The sequence below is a fragment of the Grus americana genome, chromosome 2 (assembly GCF_028858705.1).
Source record: "Grus americana isolate bGruAme1 chromosome 2, bGruAme1.mat, whole genome shotgun sequence".
NCBI classification, from domain to species: domain Eukaryota; kingdom Metazoa; phylum Chordata; class Aves; order Gruiformes; family Gruidae; genus Grus; species Grus americana.
In genome coordinates this window covers 38,124,313-38,134,868 of record NC_072853.1, presented here as the reverse complement: position 1 = coordinate 38,134,868, position 10,556 = coordinate 38,124,313, and positions in this window count along the sequence as shown.

Below are 10,556 nucleotides of genomic sequence, written 5' to 3'. Positions count from 1 at the left end.
GCGCCCTTCCCACCCAATCAGCGTTGAGGAGAGAGCACAGGCGGGGGAGAGGGTGGGGACTGCGCCTGCGCAGTCGCAGGCCGCGCCCGGCCTCGAGTGGGTCGAGCACAGGCAGGCGGGGTTCTTCGACGCCATGGGGTCAGTGGGCTTGGGTGGCGGCCTGAGGCGCCCTGGGGGAAGGGGCTGCTCGGGCTCGCTGGTGGCCGTGCTTCCCCTAGCTAGGCCCCTTATGTGCCCGCAAGGGTGAGCTGAGGAGGGGGGCTGGATGTTGCTTTTTAGCCTGCTGTCACGGGCCTGGCTACGCCTCAGGTCAAAGAGCAGTGCTGTGTTACAGGTCAGGGGCACAGGCATGTCCTGTGGGGAGGGTGGCCCCTCGGCTAGCTGGGGCATGTGGGCCTGCTTCAGGAATCTGTAGAAGAGGAAATGCTATGGGAATCTTCCAGAAGAAAATTTTGAAACCTCCTTGTGCAAATTGAATTTGAACAATATCTCCCCTATGAAGAGCTCATTGCCTTAATAATACCAGAATAATACTATGTGTTCTTAAATTTTACTTCCAGGTTTTCCACCTGGTATTACCCCTTCTTCCTGCATGCCAGTTGTTTCTGTGAGCGTGAATTAATGGCAAAATGAAAATTACATAGTTCATTAAATTAGAAGGGTTAACAGTTTAATAAATTGAGTGGATACTGTATTTAACGGCAATGTTCTATAAAAAAGGTTAGCAAAAGTTTAGTAAGTTTTTCCTATGATGAAAAATCATTCAAATTTGAGGTTGTTTGGGTTTTTTTTAAAAATCAGTATTATATCAACCTTTTTGGTGCCTTTTAAAAGGAATTAATTAATTAATTGCTGATGACACAAAAGTAGGAGGAGACGCTGATACACCAGAGGGTCATGCTGCCACCCAGAGGGACCTCAACAGGCTGGAGAAATGGACTGCTGGGACCCTCATACAGTTCAACATGGGGAAGTGCAAATCCTGGGGAGGAACACCCCCAGCACCTGCACAGGCTGGGGCTGACCAGCTGGAAAGCAACTTGGCAGAGAAGGACCTGGGAGTCCTGGTGGACACCAGGTTGGACATGAACCAGCAATGTGCTCTTGCTGCAAAGGCAGCTAATGGTGTCCTGGGCTGTGTTAGGAGAGGCACCAGTGGGTGGAGGGAGGTTGATCCTGCCCCTCTGCTCAGCACTGATGAGGCTGCACCTGGGGCGCTGGGTCCAGGTCTGGGCTCCCCAGTACAAGAGAGACACAGGCATTCTGGAGAGAGTCCAACAAAGGGCTGCTAAGGTGATGAAGGGATTGGAGCATCTCTCCTATGGGAAAAGGCTGAGGGAGCTGGGACTGTTCCGCCTGGAGAAGAGAGGGCTCGGGGGAATCTTGCCAACGGATGGGAGGGAATGAAGAAGATGGAGCCAGGCTCTTTTCAGTGCTGCCCAGTGCCAGGACCAGAGGTAGTGGGCACAAACTGAAGCACAGGAGGTTCCCTCTGAACATCAGGAAACAGTTTTTCCCTGTGAGGGTGACCGAGCACTGGCACAGGTGGCCCAGGGAGGTTGTGAAGTTGCCATCCTTGGAGATACTCAAAAGCTGTCTGGACACAGTCCTGGGCAACCCGCTGTAGGGGATCTTGTGAGTGCGTACGTTGGACCAGACGACCTCCAGAGGTCCCTTCCCACCTCAACCATTCTGTGATTCTATCAATTAAGCATATGAATAACTCACTGAAGTCAATAAAACTTTATATATGTTATGTGCTTGCTGTGTTGGAACATAAAAGTGCATCAGCTGGTCAGTGACTATATTGCTTCCAATGAAACCAAGATTAGTACTTTATTTCTCTTACAGGAAAAATGACACAAAATGTTGTTATAAGCAAGCATGTTCCACTTTGACCTTTGTTAGAAATGCAGACAAGGTATAAAGAGTCCCATCCTTCCAACCTCAAATTTCCTATATCCTTCTTTCTGAGGATACAAAAGATCATAAGATGCCCTTATTTCTGTGGTGGAATCCAAACTGAGCATACCCTGGAGCTGCTTGTTCTGGGAAATGTTTCTGTAAAAGAAGTATGTTAATATTCTGAAAGTTAATTTTGGACTTAGTTTGTTCTCCCTCATGGCTGTAGATTTTGCAGGTGTCTCGTGCTGTCTGTTAGTAATTTGATTTAAAGGCAGAAAAAGCTATGAGGAGTTTCAGAGAGAGTAATTTATCCATTAAGATTTGAAATAGGATTCTCATCTAGTGGCACAGAGTATTAAACAGTCATCTGTGTACTCTCCAGGATGGCAGTAATTTGGCTGGGTACAAAAAGTCCTTGTCTTCAAAAAAGCTTTTGGAAATACCTGTGTAAAATCATTGATGGCTATATTTGTTACGTTTCCAGATTGGAACATTGAACTGAAATTTACTTCTAAGGACATAAAACACCTTAAGAGCCTCCCTTGCTGAAGCACTACCATGCATTTTGCATAGAGGTGTTTCTGAGTATATGGCTACTATATGTGGGGTGTGTCATATAACGAATAAGACAAATGTCCTTAGAAGATACATTTCTAATTGTAAAACATTAAATTCAAGCCTAACAATTTCTGACAAGCTTTTTCAGGGTCACGTTTCAAACTTTTTGTTCAGTCAGACTTTTTCCCAAGTATCTCTTGCCTTCCTCTTTTGTGGCTAGACTGCTATATAAACTGGATTCAGTATAGTTGCTTTCATATGTAAAATACATCCAAAACAACTTTTTCCACTGAATTTGAATGGGTTTTGGTTTTTATGTTTTCAAAAAGTTAGCAAATATAAGGTTCTTAAAAATATAGGGCAGAGCAAATAGTGTTTTAATTTCAAGAAACTTGCCAAGAGCTGTACTGACATGTCTTTGTCTGAAAAATAAAGCTATAATCCATTGTCTGACGTTGTCAACCTGGATTGTTAACAACATGGTGCTTATCTGTTCTTGATGTCTCTGCCTGTATATAATGCCTACTAACTTTTAAACCTGTCGAGCCAACTCTGGCTAAAACTGGCAAAGGGGACAGGCATAGGACGGTTATAAATTCTACTGTTTTTTCCAAAATTCAACAACTGGTTAGAAAAAAAGATTCCTAGCCTAGCATCCTCATTTGAGGGAGGGACTGAAGTGTGACCTGAACAGTTACCTGCTCATGTGGTGGGTGACCATTAGCCTGCCTCCGTTGATGTGCTGGTTTTGGCTGGGGCAGGGTTAAATTTCTTCACAGTACCTAGTATGGGGCTGTATTTTGGATTTGTGTTGAAAACAGTGTTTGATAACACAGGGATGTTTTCGTCACTGCTGAGCAGTGCTTACAGAGTCCAGGCTTTTTCTCCTTCTCACCCCACCAGTGAGCAGGCTGGGGGTGCACAAGGATTTGGGAGGGGACACAGCCGGGACAGCTGACCCCAACTGATCAAAGGGACATTCCATACCATAGGGCATCATGTTCAGCTTATAAAGCTGGGGGGGAAGAAGAAGGAAGGGGGGGGACGTTGAGAGTGATGCCATTTGTCTTCCCAAGTCACCGTTACGTGTGATGGAGCCCTGCTTTCCTGGAGATGGCTGAACTCCTGCCTGCCCATGGGAAGTGGTGAATGAATTCCTTGTTTTGCTTTGCTTGCGTGTGTGGCTTTTGCTTTAAACTTAATCTCAACCCACGAGTTTTCTCGCTTTCACTCTTCTGATTCTCTCCCCCACCCCACCAGGGAAAGGTGAGTGAGTGGTTGTGTGGTGCTCAGTTGCTGGCTGGGGTTAAACCACAACAGCCCGTTTTGGTGCCCAACATGGGGCTCAAAGGGTATGAGATATTGGCAAGCTTGATTGCAATGTGCTAGATCGAATTTATAGCTGTTACAGCTGTTTAGCTATTAATTGGCAAGCTCCTGTGCTTGCTATGGGGCTTGCTTGCCTTACTGTATAGTAGAGTCTAGTGCTCATTAGTGGCTGCTTTTTGCTTTCACTGCTCGCTGTACCGCTGTACATACGTGGCAGCATAACTCTACATGTTTATATTTCTATCCTGGAAGTGGTTTAGGTGAGACAGGTACCTGAAATAATTATTTATATAAAGCCCTAACCTTGCATGCAGTGCTTTAAGTTCTTGGACTTGTTCTGTTGCATGACAACTACGTGACGACGCCTCTCGAGTCTTGATTTTGAGCAGGATGTCATGCATGCGTGAGTAACACATTCAAAGCTAAGCTACGTTTTTTTCCCTGTGCTGGAGAAGCACTGGACAGGAGTTCTGTCCCTGCAGTGCCACCTTCTCCTTGCTGACCATGCACAGTTCATGTCTCATGCTACTGCTGTGTCCATGGATCTACCCTTTCACTGCATCCGTGAGTGGACTGACACTTGCTCATACTGACTGCTGATCCTTACAGAACTGTGCAAGCCTAAGCAAAACCAGAGTTAAGACAAAAAAACACTAACATGAGTAAAATCAGATAGGTAACAGGCTGGCTGTTACAAAAGTTCCTAAAATTATTTCTGCAAATACAACTAAAATCAAGTTAAAACATGTCCAATACCAGACGAGGCCTGAAGCCAAATATGGATAATTATTATTATAAAACTTTAAGGTCTGTTGTTAGTACAAAACTGTTATCATCATTATTATTGGCAAATGCTAAAAAGTGAAATGGCCTTTCTGCATCTCCCAGCATTGAAATCTGTTAGAGCCTAGAAGTAAAAGCTATTAGAAAACTATCTGTTTGCGAGGACAAACATTTTATCTTTATAGTGTTTATAATGGTTTTTTAATGAATATTGTATCTTATCTCCAGCAGAGACTACAACGTTGATTGGGGAAATGCAAGATTCTGTCTCCAAAGATGAGTGATAAATAATTCAAAACACACTCACAATTTTCACCATAGAGGAAATAACAGCTTTTCAAATATTGTAATGAAGTTTGACAGATGAACCAAGAAGAGAAAGTAAAAATTATTATATGCTGCTATTGTTCAGAAACAGTCAGAAGATGTACTGGTATCTCAGCTTTATTTTGTCAAACACTGTACAGAGAGAAAATGTGAGTATTCACACATCATTCGTCGTTGTTCTTAGATGTAAGATGTTATTTACATGTTATTTGTCCCTGACTGATGTTTTACATAAATATTTGTGTTAAACCATTTTTGCCACTTTCAGAATTTTAGCTGTTATCATAAGAATTTTTAAAGTGGAAACGGAAGATGTTCCACAAACTTTGGTATAATGAGGAGCTACTCTGGAGTTTGTATCACCATACAGAATACATACATCTTGTTTAAGTGGGAAGGATATCTGCTCTTTTAGGACCTCTACGTTTCTCAAGTTGTATCTCCAGCTTTGTGGAACTCAGACTGAAAATGCCTCTCTCAGATTAAAAATATAAGCTTAATTCTAACCTCAAATGATATAGTAAGTGAATGCAACTTGTCTTCAGCAGGAGAAGAAGTTCAGATGGTTATAATTACTAAAGATTGCATGCCGTTAGATGCAGGCACATAAATTAATTTCCTTTTATAATAAAGTAATGCCACTGCAGTTATACACAAGCCCTAAGGTAATCGGATCTAAACTAAACAGAAATTCACACAGGAAATGATGGACAAATTACATAGGAGTCGAATGCATGTTTCAGTTGAAAATTAAGAGTTCCTAAAACAATATATTTGTAATCCCCTCAAAAAGCTTAGGCATTTCCTATCTGTGATGATCTAAACAGACAAACTAAGCAAAACTGAGTAAACATTCTTTGCCTACAGCCTTATTAAGAATAGTTTTTTAAGGTGGTAATGTCTGACAAACTGGAGATGTAGTGATGACCTTTAGAGCATAAAAATGGTAATACTTACATATCCTTTTTCATCTGTATTTTTAAAAGGCTAATGATCAATCTTATTATTTCATACAGGAAAACAGACACTGGCTCTGGCAAAAATGCCTTGCTAAACTTTATGCACTCCTGCTTTGTGAAAAGTCAGGAAGAAACCCCAATTCTCCTGAGATGCAGTCCCATGACCTATCCACTGGACCATGCTACTTCCCAGAATACTGTAGTTTTCAGAAAGCCCTGTATGAAGCAATTTTTCATAATTAAAAACAAACCAAACGTCACAGCAAATATTTCATATGTTAGAAGTTTCATCTGAGGGTCAAAATTAACTTTCCTAAATTACATATTTCCTTGTGGATATTATTCCTAGGCTCTGAAAAGTAAAACTACAGCTCATAAAAAATACACCCTGAGGAACAAGATATTTCATTAATTCCTTAAAGGTTTAGCATAATTGTTTTCAACTCCAGAAAAATCCTTCAACTAACTGGAGACTCTGATGTCAGTTCTTCAAGACTTGACACAAGAAAAAAATTCGACGTGCATGCAATTAATCTTATGTATTATCACCCCATATGTAATCATTTTCACCTCTTAGGGACTTGCACCCTTAAAATGCTGCTAGCTCAATTCTGTAGTGTTTAAATTTTGTCTTGTTTTGTACTTTTGAAAGTATTTGGTTTTATCATTTTATCTTAACCTAGTTTATGGTACGATATACAAAATCTTTTACACTGGGATTTCAATAAATACTTTAAATATTGTATATAAACATATTGTGTTAATTATATGCTAGTAACATAAAGAGTCCAATTCTGATTAGGACGTCTTGGGGCACAGAAATAAAAATAGATAAAATAAATAGTATGTTTATCAAAAAGTAAGTAACATACCAAGCTTATTTTAAAATGCTGACCTAAAATAAAAAAAAATCTCCAAAATTTAGCAAAGGGGAGAAAATAAGATAATTAATGTTTAATTATATTCAGTATGTTTTTAACCTTATAAACAAAATCATAACATGTCAGCAATTACCTTTACATCTTGGATTCTTGCATTTTTAATAACCAACAGTAAATAATCAACTGGCATTACAGTTCATAATAAATGGAGGAGTACTATAGAAACACTGTGTGCTTTGGGGCGATGTACTACACTGTGCAGGAGTGACGCAGCACCCAAGTTCATCGCAACCTTCTACCTTCTAAAGCTACTACATCTGCAGGAATAGCCTGCCGCACTGAAGTCTCATGAAACACCAGACAGGTTAAGGTAAAAACAAAATATCCAAAACCAGACACAGGTGAAGGTTTATAAAAGGCACAAGTGATAGAAATGCAAGAAAATTGTGCTTCATTTACTAAATAGCAAGTTTAAAAGAGGTCATTCGATTTAATCTGAGCTTGTGTGCATGAGCTGCCACAGAAGGCAAGGAAAACAAGAATGTCCCTTGTAAAATAGGGTCTGAGCAGAGACATTGTGGGGTAAGGGATGACTGAAGAACTTGTGACGCTGCTTAAAAGCAAAAGATTAAAGTTAGCCTTTTTATTAGCTTTTTCTAAAGCAAAAACATTTATTGACTTCAGTGAGATTGTTCATACAAAGATCACTTACAAGAGCAAAGATTAGAGAGTTTGTAACGAAACCCAGATACTAGTGGCTAATGGTGGCAGATAAAGTTTTTGGAACCGAAACATTTTCTAAAATTTGGCTTTCTTAAGTGTATTGAGATTATTGCTTAAAACTCCTAATTAGGGCCAATCCTTCAGAAAGGCTTAGTCTGCAGGAGGCATCTAATGTAAGAGACCTAGGGAAACACTTAACGTCTAATAACTCCATTTTCCCTCTGAATAAATGCTGAGTTTTTGAAAATCTGGGTGCTTAGTGGTACGAACAAGGGCTGCTGGATGCAGAATTATTTAGAAAAAAATTAGCCCAAATAGCCTTATCACCTAATTTAGCTCTTTAGTGTTAAACACTATCCACAAACATTGCTAAAGCAAATGCAACCAGAGTGAAGATATTACATTTTACAGATTAGTTAAGAATGTATCTACTGAATAGGTAATCTAATTGTTTATGTGGGACTTCAAAGCAAAATTTCAGTACCTTAAGTGTCTTGCTACATATAAAATCTGAGAAATAGAAGTATTCTTGCTTCATATGACCAGATACCTCAGATATACCATATACATCTTAAGTTTGAAATGTTTCTATTGCCATTAGTGACTTTTAAAATAATCCAGGAATAGAACTTTGCAAGTTTCTGAAGTGCTTCTTTTCAGTTACCTATATATGGCAGTCAGATAAAGTGCAGGCATATGCAAGACGAATGAAGAACTGTGCATGCATGAGTCCTGCATCTGCACCTCATCATCCATGCACTAGGCCTGAAACCATCTCCTTCTCCAGTGTACAGCCTTTAGAGAGCAAAACATTCTTCCCTACAGTCACTGCAATTCAGTGCTGGTCCTCCAAAGTGTTTATTTTCAAAAGCTTGTCCTAGAGTTACTATTCTCTGCACAGCACTCTGGATATTCAGAATACGAAAAAATGGCTAGACATTGTACTGCATTATAAAGACAACCAAAGCTTGAATTTTGTTATAGACAGCACAGTATTTTGCATTTGACTTTACTGTCCAAAAGTATAGCAATACATTATAAAATATAGTCAGTGTCATTGGGGTGAACTCTTCTCTGAAATCAGCACATCAATCGGATGAAACCCTGAAGAGTTAAAGGTAACTAAGTATCTTGAAGTTTTCAGCTGGTAATTTGCTCTTCTGGGTAGTCAGATACCACACTGATGGTGAGGAACTCCAAAAGGATCTCACAAAACTGAGTCAGCAAAAACGTGGCAGAGGAGCTTCGATGTAGATAAATGCATCTTGGGAAAATCTGAACCATGCTTACGCAATGCTTTCCAGAGTTGTACCTATCAATGCAAACTTAAGCACTTTTTAATATTGTGAAATCATCAGCTTGATGTTCAGCAGCAACCAAATAAGCCAACGAAACACTGGGTGTCACCAGCAACAAGGGAGAACTATTTTGCCTCTCCCGAATCGAGTACAATGCAGTTCTGGGCTCTGCGTGTCCAGGACAAACCAGGATGAGACGTGGTATGGAGGACAACTGAAATGATCAGGTGAGTAAAGTGGCAGCTTCGTAACAACAGCATGAAAAAGCTGAAATTTCTCAATTTGGAGAGAAGGCTGAGGTGACGATATGATAAAAGCTAATAAATCATAAAGGTGGAGGGTAAGGCAGACAAAACTGTTAATCGGCATATGCCATGCTATTAGAACTAGAAAGACTATAAAGCTACTAGGTCCATTCACAACAGGTAAAAAAGCGGCCAGGTTCACGTGCTCTTCCCCAGCAGCTCTCTTACAGCTGCTGTTAGAGATGGCCAATTAGCAGGGTCTTTGCCATAGCCCCCAAATTTCTCTTGCCTAATTGCGTTTTAGGTAGACTGGAAGAGAGGACAACAGACTAACAGAATTAGAAGCTGGTCTCTCACTGCTGCATTACTCCATTCGGTATATTTAAAAAAGAAAAAGGTAAGAAAAATTATGTCTTGTTTCTGGTGCCATATGGCAACAGAAGCACAACCATTCAATCTTCAGCGAACAAAATTAATATATAGGAGCTGCTATTCCAGTTCTGACCAAATATTTGAAGGGAACTTTAAAGGAGAAGGAGGTCTAACAGGACAATGAAGCATCTTTGAGTGTCCCAGTAATCAGAATAAATCTGAAAGGCTCTTAAAGCCTGTGCACAACAAAGGCAAACTGGTACTCTATCGGGAATTATAGCATAGTCCTTGGTATTTGATTGTTACAAATATGCATATATTTATTTGGATTTTGTTGAGATTAGAATGTATAACATTTAAAAATGCTATTTGCATACATGAGAAAGGTGAGCATACAGGACAACTTGAAAAAAGAAAACCAGGAGGGGGAAGAAGTTCAAACGCAATTCAGCATTTTCAGCATCCCATGATTTTAATATCTGTTGGCAAATACTGTTAGATGAAGAAAATAATTGTGGTCATTGGATTAGATTTTTATTTATTAAAATGTCAAAGGCACTCACAATTTTTGTATGCGTGCTTGTCTTAAAAATCTAAATACGGAGAACCTATTTGCTTGTGCTTTAGTATGTACTGAATTACTTCAGCTGTCAAAATAATTACCTGATGTGGCACTCATTTGCATAAACTAATTTCTAACTAAAAAGTAGGTGCAAACGTGGAAGAACAAATTCACATCTTTGATATACAACATGTATTGTTCTCAAGAATACCTTTATTTCTAATATTTGTAAAATCTCAAAACTAATTGGTAGAATTAAGGTGTAGTTTCTATCCCTTAACGATTCTCCATTGTTTAGGATACACTTGTGTGTGTGTGTGTACATATTGGATGACTCCTTTGTGGTAATCACCTTCAACGCATGCAATTCTGATCTCAGTTAAGCAGAATTCAGAATAACGCTAGCATTAAAAATGGTTGATCAAAGACAAGGGTATTGTTATTTTGGTTCCTGAACACCGCAGAAAGGATCCTACACAGGCCACAGGTATAGCCACATGGCAGGTATGATTTTAAATATAGTTCTGATACTATATGCTCAGCAAGTAACACCACACATAACTCAATGGACAATGCTGTTTACATCAGCATTCATATTGCTATAGCTTCTAAAA